This window comes from Prionailurus bengalensis, chromosome A2, assembly GCF_016509475.1.
Source record: "Prionailurus bengalensis isolate Pbe53 chromosome A2, Fcat_Pben_1.1_paternal_pri, whole genome shotgun sequence".
Lineage (NCBI taxonomy): Eukaryota > Metazoa > Chordata > Mammalia > Carnivora > Felidae > Prionailurus > Prionailurus bengalensis.
In genome coordinates, this window is record NC_057348.1 from 164,086,729 (window position 1) to 164,099,973 (window position 13,245).

The following is a 13,245-nucleotide window of genomic DNA, read 5'->3' on the forward strand; positions in this document are numbered from 1 at the left end:
TTTTTGTTTGTTTGTTTGTTTGTTTTTACCTAGCCATTGATCCCGGCGGTGACCCACCAGTTGAGCTGGAGCACTGGGGCTGTGTTTGCCCTTGGTCAGCTGTGGGTAATCCCAGCAAAGGCCGTAAATGCAACTGCATTACCGTGACCTTGGCTGTTGCCGTCGGCTGGGTGAATTGTGTCAGCCTGCGCCCTGCTGGTGGGGAAATCCTACGTAACATCTCACGACAAGGTTCCCGAGAATCGCGGGAAGAACAAGAAGGCATTTTCCGACTGGGGTTTTGGTGGAATCTTTGGTCCTCAGCTCAGAGCTCACACTCTGCGGAGCCAGATGCTCTAATGTCCTCCTTACCTTCCGATCTTGTTTATACGGTTGGCATCGTCCCCCTGTTTTACAGGCGAGTGTATTCAATTTCAGAGACCACGAGAAACTTGTCCAGGGTAACTTGGCCGATCGGTGCCAGAGTCAGAACTTGAACCCGCGTCCGTCTGGTTCAAGGCCCCTATCCTACTCACTTCTCACACCACCTCCTGTGAAGACAGCGTCCAGAGTTGCCTTGCGGGTTGACAATCTTTTCCCCTTCCCGGAATGAAAACACGTGACTGTAACTGAACACAAGGGGCGCATGCGAGGAACGTGCTGTTTGGAGTCTGACCACTGCATTTGAGCCCGGGATCCCCCACTTGCTTTCTAACCCCGCCTCCGTGTCTATAAAATGCGCCAATCTCCCAGAGCTGTGGTGGCGATGAAATGGAACTCATGTAGGGCCTTTAGCACAGTGATTAGTGTTTAAAAACTTAGCCGTTTTTATTGCTAGACATCTCCCGACTTACACATGGATGGCGTTCCAAAGATTCACTTTACATTCAGGGGCGGCTCAGTCGGTTCAGCCTCCAACTCTTGGTTTCTGTTCCGGTCATGATCTCACAGTTTGTGAGTTCAAGCCCCATGTCGGGCTCTGTGCTGACAGCTCGGAGCCCGGAGCCTGCTTCGGATTCTGTGTCTCCCTCTCTCTCTGCCTCTCCCCCACTCTGCTCTGTCTCTCTCTTTCAAAACTAAACACTAAACAAATTTTTTTTTTTAATTTAAAAAGTATTAACGAAAGTTCATTTTACATTCTGTCGTTTGAACTAAGAACATATTTGCCCATGTAAATAATATTAGACATTCGGAGCGCTTGGGTGGCCCAGTCGGTTAAGCATCCGATCCTTGATTGCCTCTCAGGTCATGGTCTTGAGGTTCAGTTTGTGAGATGGAACCCCACACTGGGCTCCGTGGTGACTCTCCTCTCTCTGTCCCTCCCCCACTCGTCCTCCCCCCCCCAAAATAAATAAAATAAACGTTAAAAACAAAGACTACTCGACATTCTCACTGATTACCCATAAATACCACCTGGTGTCACTGACGGCGCGTGGGCCTGGATTTGCATCCCAGAAGGGGGGGAAGGGGGGAGAGGGGGGCTCTGAAGCGTAGCGGGGGGCAGGGCCCCCTCTATGGCACCTCAGGGATGTTCTCCTTAGGGTGCTGAGCCCAAGAGCCCGCAAACTGCCTTCAGCCCCTGTTGTACGGCCGGCCTCTTGCTTTAGTTATTCTCTTCCTGCAGCACTAATTAAATATTCAGTGCCTCTGGCAGTTGTCCAAACCTTAAAAAAATAAACAGCCCTCTTCTCCCGGCCACCTTTGCCCTCTGCGCCCTGCATCAAATATCCCATTTCCTCGGTAGCTGGCTCGGGAAAGCGACCACTAATTTATGATGATATGTGAATGCCCCAGTCCCTTAACCTTCCCGAAGTTGTTTACGTTTTTAAAGAAATGGAATCTAGAATTTCGGGCGGTGACATAGAGAGCGAGCCCAGTATCTGCAGCCCCGGGATATTGATGGTGCCCTTTCTACGACACGGTTTTGAGAGCCTGGCGCTCCTCAGACGGGGTTAGCTGTCCACGCCTCTGTTTTCTGACACAACCCCTTTGCTGGAGGTATTTGGAAGCAGACCAGCTGTGCCCAGAAGTTTCACTGGGGGTTCTCTCCGTGGGGGGGGGGGGGCGGCCTCACCCTCTCCATCACCTCCTCCCTTCTCCGAATCCCTAAAGCAGTTCTTGGAGAGCCCGGGGAGGTTTCCAGATGGCTGCAAGGTGGAGGGACCCGGGAAAAATCGGGCCCTTTTGAGGGGGAGTGTGTGTTTGTTCAGTGGCTACGCCAGGGATCGCCCATGACATGTGGTCCCCGCGGAATGTATTCCAGCCAGTGACAGGACGTGCAGGTTAGGATAACTGATGACTAGGGTTCTCGTACTGTTCAGGCCAAAAATCGGGACACCTAATCTGACAAGTACAGATAAATTTACGGGGAAAGTGGGACCGAATAACTGGAATTGGGATCCATGCCAGAGATCTGGCGGCTAAAAAGCCGGGCAGGTGCCTGGCGGGGGGAGACGGGCAGGGCTGAGATCATGACCTGAGCCAAAATCAAAAGTCTGATGCTCGATTGTTTGAGCCACCCAGGCGCCCCGCATCTTTTTTTTTTTTTAATGTTTATTTATTTTGAGAGAGTGAGAGAGAGCATGGGGGAGGGACAGAGAGAGAGAGGGAGAGAGAGACTCTCAAGCAGGCTCCATGCTGTCAGCACAGAGCCCAACGTGGGGCTTGATCCCACAACCACGAGATCACGACCCGAGCCGAAATCAAGAGTCGGTCGCTTAACCGACTGAGCCGCCCGGGCACCCCTCATTATTTTATTTTTGAATGTTCCTCCCTCGGTGGAACTCGTCCAAGCTCTCCTACTCGGAATTAATTGTTCTCTCCCTGGCGCTCCCCAAAGTGCCCCCACTCTGTCCAGCCTGTTCACGCACTGACGTGGGCACACCTCCTTCTCCCCACACACTTGCCGGTGTTCATTCTTGGACCCCCACCCCTCAGCTGGCTGCCAGCGTCTCAAAGGGACTTGACAAAAGTTTATAAAATGTGTTGAAAATCTTTTATTTTGGCGGAGGGCGGCTGTGTGTTGGGGGAATCTTCGTTCATATCTCTGACGTTGGACCGGAATCCACCACCCCAGGAGACGCCCCTCTGACATGGGATTATTTTGAGCCGAAGCCAATGGCGACACGGCAGATGCGGGAGGAACTCTCTGCCCCCTCTCTTTCTGCTTCAAAGCAGGGCATAACTTCCCTTTCGAGCAGGTGCATCCCCTCCCTTGCCCCCCGCCCTCTCCTGAGCCTGGAGGAAGGGAAAAACTATCCTGAGAGACAGAAAGTTAGCGCCGAAGGTGCCGGTGGCTCAGTCGGTTCAGCATGTGACTTCGGCTCAGGTCATGATCTCTCGGTTCGTGAGTTCGAGCAACTCGTCAGGCTCTGTGCTGAGAGCTCAGAGCCCGGAGCTTGCTTCGGACGAATTCTGTGTCTCCCTCTCTCTCTGCCCTCCCCCCCCCCCCCCATTTGCACTCTGTCTCTGTCTCTCTCTCAAAAAATAAACAAACATTAAAAAACAAAAGTCAGCGCCGAGATGAGTCTGCATAAACAAACCTTACCGAATAAGCCTGCTTTTCCATTAATTTCCCCCATTTATTTACCTTCCCATCAGTTACTGCCCACAGAAGCGCAAACCTCTTTTCGTTGTCTTGTCACGTTTCTACCGTCTCTTGCCCTCTGTTGAAATGATATACAAACTCCCGGGCTTAACTGCTTTTTAGGGCTTCTTCCTTCTTTTCCGTGAGGCCCCCTGTGTGAATATGAGGCTCTCTCCTGTCGACCTGTCTTTTGCCGGTTTAATGTGCCTGTGCCGCTGCTAACCTAAGAGGACTGAGGAACGTTTTCATCCTCTCCTCCGCCTCCAACCGGGCAAAGGTTGATGTTCACCGCTCTCATGTCCCTCAGTGTCAATCCTCCCTTCTAGACACATGGCCCTTTGTGCTGCCTCGTGGGCAACTCCTCGCCTGCCCCAAGCTCCTAGCGTGGGACCCAGCCTTGTCCCCCCACCGCTGTGCTGCCTCCACTTGCTCTCCAAAGGGAGTCTGGGGCGCCTGGGTGGCTCTTGGTGACTCTTGGTTTCAGCCCAAGTCATGATCTCACGGCTTGTGAATCTGAGCCCTGAGTCGGGCTCTGTGCTGATGGCATGGAGCCTGCTTGGGATTTTGTCTCTCCTTCTCTCTGCCCCTCCCCTGCTTGTTCTCTCTCTCTCTCTCTCTCAAAATAAATCAATACAAAAATGAGGAGAACGTGATGCACCTCATTCTAATTCCTACTCAATAGTCAGGGTGGATAACAGGTTAATGTGACAGCCGTCTCAAGATAACCGACAGCAGTTGGGGGCTCCGGGCTACACCTGAAGGGAACGGTGACAAGTTACCCCCGGGGCCAGGCCACGTTAGCACTCTGGCTGCGGCAGAGGAGACAGAAGGGTCAGCACAGGGGCCGGAGAGCTGAGGGGCGGAATGCCGGTCCTCCCGGAGGCCGCGGGCCGGGAAAGCAGCCACCGCTCGCTCGACCAACGGCAGAGGGAGCCCCGGTGGCCTGGAGAGGCCAGTGACGTCAGGGCAGGGCCAGAGGAGGGGCAGGGAGAGGTCGGGAAGCTTCCGCAAGTGAGTCTGGAAGGCGGGAGCTGGGGAGGGACATTCGGAGCCGAAGCTCAGGGGGCTCTGTGTGGCCGGAGAGGGCACTTTCCATCGAGCAGGTGCGTGTGGCCTGTGCGGACCACGGCGGGCCTGCAGGGGGCCCGTCCCCCACGTGTGCCGCGGCCTTCATACCAGTTGCTACAAAAATCCACTCAGTGGCCAAATACCCGCCACTTACATGGACTTGTTAAGGGAGGATTCACCTCGCACGGCTGAGGGGGTGACTGGAGGCTGAGTGTGCGCTCTCAGGGGTAGGTAGCTCTCCCTCAACAGAGGGGCTCGGGAAGCGGGAAGCGCAAGTAATTCTTTTCATTTAGGGAGGGTTCAGTGGAAATGGTGCTTGAGTGAATCCTATAGCCCTTTTCTTCTCTCCCCTCCCCTCCCCTCTGCTGTCCCTCTCTTCCCCTCTCTCTGTCCCCCCTCCCCTCCCCCTCCCCCCTCCTTTCCCCCTCCTCCCCTCCCCTCTCCCTTTCCTCCGCCCACTCCCTTCCCCTCTCCCTGTCCTCCCCTTCTCTCTCCCTCCCCTCCCCTCCCCTTCCCTCCACAGTGTGCCAGGCCCCTGCTGGGTGCTGGGGATTGATTTGGGGATGGGCAGGGTGGGATCCCTGCGTCCAGGAGCCTGATCTCCTACTTCTCCCATGCCGACTAGGGGTGTAAATCAGGATGACCATCCTGGAAGGTCACCTCCCTAGACCAGGTGTTAGGACCAGCTATGTAACTGGCAGCACCCGGTGCAGCATGGAAATGCCAGGCCCCTTGTTAAAAAGATGATGAAGAATTTCAGGATGGGGGCGCCTGGGTGGCTCAGTCAGTTAAGCGTCCGATTTGGGCTCAGGTCATGATCTCAGGTCCATGGGTTCAAGCCCCGCGTCGGGCTCTGTGCTGACAGCTCGGAGCCTGGAGCCTGCTTCAGATTCTGTGTCTCCCTCTCTCTCTCTGCCCCTCCCCTGCCCACTCTCTGTCTTTCTCTCTCAAAAATAAATAAACACTAAAAAAAAAAAAAAAAAAAAAGAATTGCAGGGTGGCTGCAGCAGTGGGGCATTAAACCAGGCACGGGGACGTCTTGGGCAGCCAGCAAAGCCAGCCCTGCCATGCACTAGGTTCCTGCCCAGTGACCCAGGGGCAGAACAAGTGGGGAAGGCAGAGGGAGGCTGTAACAAAAGGAGGGGGAGAAGACGAGAGAGAAACTGAGGCTTACGTTCACACTAGTCACCCACAAAAGGCCCATTGTCTGTTTTCCTATAGGATGTCTCCTGATCCCTTGATTTGAGCTGCAGATTCACATCTCAAAGGGACTTCTGTCATCCTTGCAGGGTTTTATCATTCTCTACAGGGGAGAACACGATCTTCTGATTTCTGCGCACCAAAGCTGGGTCAGGAGAGGGGTTGGGAGGAGGAAGCCTGTTGGGGGGGGGGGTGGTGTGGAGAAAGGAGAGAAAGTTCTGATGCTTGAATGAAGACGCCGTTTTCCAGAACCGGCCAGCAAGAATCCCATTGGCCACGATTCTGTGAGCCAGCCGAGTTCCAAATGCAGCTGTACATGCGAGTGTGAGACGTCCGGGCGTCGGCAACGGGGTCACGGTTACTAAATCACAGGTGATCGGCTCCAGGCAGGTTTGTGGGCACCAGGACCTCTTGTGAAATTAAATATCCTGCCATTTCCAAAGTGTGAAAGTTCACTTATGCTAACTGCTGAGTGCTAGAGAAACCTGTATCGTGGTGGCATAAATATTCGTGTTTGCAAATGAACTGTGGGGTGGAGGAAACATTGGCAACCTCCTCTTTGCCCCACAAGGGGAGCGTTGGGAACACAATACTGCTGTCACCAACCATTTCCTTCTAGGCATGACGGGAACAGAAAAGACAAAGCTCTTGTTGCAGTCTCTGTCTTCAAGTCTCTTTCGTCTGGGGTGCCTGGCTGGCTCAGTCAGAAGTGCATGGGACTCTACTCTAGATCATGGGGGTCTTGAGTTCAAGCCCCACGTTGGGTGCAGAGCCTACTAATAAAGTAGTCCATTTTGTCCAATTAAGTATTGCTGCCCTGACTTTCTTGTGACACCCACGTTCATGAGAAGTGTTTTTCCATCTCCTCCCTTCCAATCTGCAGGTGTCTTTAGGTCTAAAATGAGTCTCTTGTATGCAGCATATAGATGGGTCTTATTATTATTATTATTCTTTAACCTCTTCTAGTCACCCTATGTCTTTGTATTGGAATGTTCAGTCTGTGCACAAAGTCATTATTGATGGGTATGTACTTGTTGCCATTTCATTACTTGTTATGTGGAGAAAAGACAAAACTCAAGAGCTAGATGGGTATTTTTTGCAAGGGTTTTGAAAGACATGGGTAATGGTAGGAGGAATGGGTCTGTGTGGGCTGAATTGGAGTTTTGGGCTGTCAGACTGAGAAAGTGAGCCAGTAGAAGGGGTTTTGGGTCAGTCTGCAGGGTGGGGTCATGCAAGGCACTTCCCCCCCCCCCAGTCCCCTCTTCCATGTGTGCTTGGAAGACTGCTGAATGATTTAGTGTTTACATGATTTTAAAGTTTATTTATTTATTTTTGAGAGAGAGGGAGATAGACAGACACACAGACCACAAGCCAGGGAGGAACAGAGAGAGGAGACACAGAATCCAAAGCAGGCTCCAGGCTCTAGGCTCTGAGCTGTCAGTGCAGAGCCCGATGTGGGGCTAGACACGGGGCTCGAACCCACGAACGTGAGATCATGAGCTGAACTGAAGTTGGACGCTGAACCGACTGAGCCACCCAGACACCGAAGTACTAAGTACTTTTAAATAGAGCTTACTTTGTTCTTTAAGGCAGAGATGAGGTATTCAGCGTAGAACGGCCAGAAAATTTCCCAGTGGTAGTTTTCCTCTAGCTGGATGGGTTAAAAACTAAGTCCTACTGAGGCCCACCTGGAATATCTTGATTCCCATACAGCAATAATAATTAAAAAATTATAATGATAGTAACTATCATTTACTTAATACTTCCTAGGTATCAGGCACCATTGGAAGGGTTTCTACATAAGTCATCTCTTCATTCTTCGCGCCAGCCCTCATGAAGCAGGTCATATTATTTCCTTAATTTTACTGAGATGGAGATTGAGGAACAGGGAGGTTCAATAAGTCGCCTAAGGTCACAAACTCGTAAAGTCAGCGCCGAAATTCATACTCAGGCCATTTGGCTTTAAAGCCTACACCTTTTACCAGTCTAGACTATTTAGCTCTGAATTAGAAAAGCTTTATCATCATGAGAATTAAGTGTCCCTGGGGCCACAGCTGGTGAGAGAGCAGGGATGATTCCACACAGGTCACCTCCACGGATGGAAAAATGTCTCAAATCTTAAGTAATAGTGAGGATCAGTCTATTTCAACCCTTTTTTTCCCCTTAGTTATCATCCAAATAGCCAGATTAGAGCTGCATGATTGTGGCCACACAGATCTGAGTATATGAGAATTACCAACCAGAAGGAGAAGCAGGTGCCGGGAACCAGGGCAGCGAGGACATTGAACGCTTTCCATGTTACAGTGCCTGGCATTTTTATAAACTGACTGTACAGCTCAGAAAAACCCTTCCTCACGGATAAGGAAACTAAAGCTCATAAATATGTAGAAACATATTTAAGTTTCTGAAATGGCATTTGAACACATTCGGAAAGACTTCAAAATTTGGGCTCCTTCCATACTCTAATAAAGTCAAATTAATTTTATACATTTTTTTTATTGGTATAAACTGATACAACTGAAAATGTCTGCATTAAGAGCACAGCGTGATTTTCACCTTGGCTGATAAGCTATTTGTTATCAGCTATATTTATCAGGAACCCGGTGACTCTGGGTTTTTTTTTTTTTTTTTTTTTTTTTTGCAAACCGCTCTTGCTTAGAATTCATCTTGCACCTTCGTAAGTAAGGTAAGCACAAGAAAAAGTGACGACATGGTTCAGATACACATGGTTGTAACCAGAGTTCCGGCTGGATGAAAAGTCTCAAACTCTGGGGCACGTGGGTGGCTCAGTCAGTCGAGCGTCTGACTCTTGCTTTCCGCTCAGGTCATGATCCCAGGCTCGTGGGATGGATCCCCAGGTCGGGCTCCGTGCTCAGCGAGGAGCCTGCTTAAGATTCTTTCTCTCTCTTGGGGCGCCTGGGTGGCGCAGTCGGTTAAGCGTCCGACTTCAGCCAGGTCACGATCTCGCCGTCCGTGAGTTCGAGCCCCGCGTCGGGCTCTGGGCTGATGGCTCGGAGCCTGGAGCCTGTTTCCAATTCTGTGTCTCCCTCTCTCTCTGCCCCTCCCCCCTTCATGCTCTGTCTCTCTCTGCCCCAAAAATAAAACAAAAACAAAAAAACGTTGAAAAAAAAAGATTCTTTCTCTCTCTCTCTCCTCTGTCCCTCCCCTGCCCTCTCTGTGTCTCTCTCAGCCTCTCTCTCTAAAATAAAAGAAAAAACTCAAACTCAGCTGGCCTGGCTTCTCACTCCGTGCCTTTCCACCCACCACCGTTCGGTTTCTCCACATCATTCGCTATGAACTCTCATTTTGCCCGCACCCCTTCTCGGGCCCAGAGGGACCGGGTCAACACCCAGGGAGGATGTTTTGAAGCGGCACAGTCTTGCTTCGCTCATTCTAGTTCCATAAGAGTTCCTGTCGTGTTGCTTCTAAAAAACGTTCTAGAGCGAGCATCAGTAAGGAGAGGGGAGGCCCCTGGGAAGCCAACTCCTCCGAAACCTGTTGCTTGTGAGATTGCACAATGGCAAGAGACGTTTGCACCTCGCTGCTGGCAGTACACTCTGTCCAGAGTGCTTGGCATCCAAGTCTGCCACTCAGCAGTTTCCTTCCTTTCGGTAAAAGAATTAGAGTTTTATTGGATGCCACTCAGTCCCTAGGACATATAGTGATTGCCTAATGGAAGTTCGTGGGCATTTGTTGCTGGAAATAGAAAACATTCCGGGTGAAGAGCTCACCATTTTCAAAGTGTGGGACCGGGTCGGTCTGAAGGGCAGGCTGTCGGGATCCCTCCTGGCTCCGACTGGGACACACATGATCTCCGTGCTTCCCACATACTGGTGTTGTGACACGTTAGCATTTCCCTGTTTTCTTAAGAGGGCCTAAAGAAGGTACCCAAACAGAGCTGAATTTTTAATATATCCTAATTTGAAAAGTTTGAGCCCCAGTTTTCTTATTTGATTAAAGGAGGTATTTATAATATCTGCCTTGTGGGATGTTATGGAGAGTAAATGTGATGATGTACTGAATATGCTTTATAAACTAAGATATTCTTGTAGTTCAGTTCTCTGTAAGAGTTAGCTAGGACAGCGGTACGAATAAAGTTATAGTGCTTTTCGGTAGAACGGGGAACCTAATTAGTATGCACAGCTGTAGATTTAACTCTAGATTCTGACTGGTAGACCCAGAACTAGTGATTGATCTCAGGGGCGCCCGGGCGGCTCAGTCGGTTAAGCGTCAGACTCTTGATTTCTGCTCAGGTCAGGATCTCACGGTTTGTGAAATCCAGCCCTGTATCAGGCTCTGAGCTGACAGCATGGAGCCTGCTTGGGATTCTCTCTCTCTGTCTCACTCTGCCCCTCACCCTCCTCTCTCTCAAAAATAAATAAATAGGGGCACTTGGGTGGCTCAGTCGGTTGAGTCTCCGACTTTGGCTCAGGTCACGATCTCACGGTTTGTGGGTTTGAGACCCGCATCAGGCTCTGTGCTGATGGCTCAGAGTCTGGAGCCTGTTTCCAATTCTGTGTCTCCCTCTCTCTGCCCCTCCCCCACTCATGCTCTGTCTGTCTCTCTCTCTCTCTCTCAAAAATAAATAAACATTTAAAAAAATAAATAAACATTAAAAAAAAACAACTAGTGATTGATCTGATTAGAGACATAAAGGAGCATTCACCCTATTTTGTCCAACAAATAGAGGAAGTGCTTTTGAATTGAACTCGAAGGATGAGTGGAATGGAATCTTGAAGGAGGAAGAGGATGGGGGTAGGTGAAGAAGAATGTTCTAGGCTGACCTGACAATGCAGAGCGTCTGGCATGTGGTCGGCGTGCCCTGATGTGCGAAGGGCGTAATGTGAGATGAGATTAGAAAGGTAATTCAGGAGTAGCTTGTGGAGGACCCTGAATGCCACAGTCAGGGTTTGGATCAAATTCCATCGTCATTCCTAGCGATTTGTTGAAGGCTGTGGGGAAGGAAGCTGGCGTGACGTACAAACCCTCTGTGTTTTGCCACGACGCCTCTCACAGCGGTGCCGCTTGGCCCAAAGAGGTCTTGGACAGGCAAAGCATGGAGACAGGCTGGCTAGTGTGAAGGCACCGGGTAGTTCAGCAAGAGGGACAGTGGGATCAAAAGCCGGGCTACAGACGCAGGCTGAGTGAGCGGACTGAACGAGCAGGCCCTGGAAAAGGAGCAGCACGGGAGAGCAGCCGAGGACGGTTTCCGGGCTGAGCGGGTGCCTGGGCAGACGCAGAAGCACAGCAGAGTTGATCTGAACATGTTCACGTTCTCGGCGATTTCCTTACCGGGCCTGTGGTTTGGGGTCTGTTACCGACTCTGACATGCTCAACACGCTCTGGCCGATCAGCTCTGGTTTGGACCATTTTCTCCAGCTGTTGCCAAGACCTCCGGGAAGTCCATTGAGTGTGGTGACAGGCCCTTCCTCTTGAGGGAGAATGCCAGCTAATTTCAAAGGAATGGGCACTAATTTTTTGGTACTCTTCTCTATTTGCAATCTCATGGCAACGGAGAACACACAGATCGCTCCTGCCTACAGCTCTACATTTAAGATTCACAGCGCGGCTGGATGGGCATTTTTGAAGACAGCCCTTTTTTTGTGTTCTTTTTCCTTCTTGGCCCAGCATAACTAGTTAAACACAGGAAATTAAGATCCCATTGTCTGGGTGCTCACTGACTAAATTGCATTAGATCGACACCCTCTAAGCCCTGATTATTTTGTTTTAAAGTTGTCTCCATATGCATAAATATGCATCATTCCCAGCCTCAAAAGATGTTTGTTGAAAGTTCTTTTGAAGGTGCTCTTGAGTTATTCAGGACTCAGGATAGCAGCCGTGAACAGTCACATCGTGGGCCATGGAAGAAATGCTGAACTCTATACAGGAAGTGTTCTGCCTTCCCCATTTCTGGGGAGAAGCGCAAAAAAGAGATATCTCTTCCTGCTTAGGAAAGCCAACTACAAATAGAAGCATATCGGAGGAAACAAGCCTCTTTGGCAGTATGATCAATAGAGATTGTACTTGAAGAGCTTCTCACAGAACATGAAATTTATTTCTCCGTGGGCGTTTTGTCCTAACACCGTCAAAAGCGATGCCGTCAGTCTCTGATGTATGATTTACGGTCTGAGAAGAATAACATGGGACATGTTGTGATATATGGAAAAAATGGAGACCGCGCGGACACAGAAACTATGCCTCATTGTTGGCTTTCATTTGCTTCTGACGACAACAAAAAAGTAAACACAAACCAATGTTATGTGCACTTGAGAGCTTTAAGCATTTTCCGATGACTTCTATCTACTCAACGCTCATTCGTTGAAAGTGGCTACAAGATGCTAGGTAGGGTCCGATGAGCTGGACATGGAAATATAAAGAAGACATAATTCTACTGTCAGGGAACTCCTGGTATACGGGCCTGAGGGAGGCATCACCATTACCGTGCCATCAAATAAGTGCAAAGGTGGGAGGGAGCATGGAGGAGAGAATGATGGAGCGGAAGGAGGGCTTCACAGAGGGGGTGTCGCTCCAGCCGGGTCGACAAAAATAACTTGCTTCAGCGCCAGTTCCGAGCAGAGGCCGAGGAGTGGAAAGGCATAGAATGAGGGAGCAAATCTGGTTTAATTAGAAAAATTATGAGCAGGACAGCAACTATTGGTTGCCTTTCCCCTTCTTGTTGCTCAAACCCAACTTCAGCCAGAAATTGGCAGTCACATGCTTCAGGGGACACAGGGTCCCTTTCCAGTCCATGGGGTTCATCTTTAACCGTGGAAGCCAATCAGAGTGCATCAGTTCCCCTTGCCAATGACTGCTTTCAGCGCGGGCTGGTGTCATGAGTTGAATTGTGTTTCCTAAAAGGACATGTTGAAGTCCTAACCCCTGGGACCTGTGAATATGATCTTATTTGGAAAGAGGGCCTTGGCAGCTGTCATCAAGTTAAGATGAGATCATTAGAGTGGACCTTAATCCAATATGACTGATGTCCTTATAGGAAGAGGGGAATGCTGTGTGGTGATGTAGATGTGCATGGGGAGAACACCGTGTGACAGTAGACAGAGGCAGAGATTGGAGTGATGCATCTATAAGCTGAGGAATGCCAAGAATTTCTGGCAACACCAGAAGCTGAGAGAGATGCACAGAACAGATTGTCCTCTGGAGTCTTCAGAGAGGACACAGTGTTGCCAACACCTGATTTTGGCCCTCTTTTCTCCAGAACTGTGAGATAATAAACGTTCGTTGCTTTGAGCACCCCAGTTTGCGGGCTTTGTTACGGTAGCCCTAGGAAACAAATTGAGTCAGGTTAATGAAACATGAGGGGAAGCTGCTAGGGACTTCTGGGAAAGTGCTTCCTTCCTCTCGCTCTTAGAAAGGAATGAAGATGGGGACATTTCCCCCTGTCCCTGTCCATTACC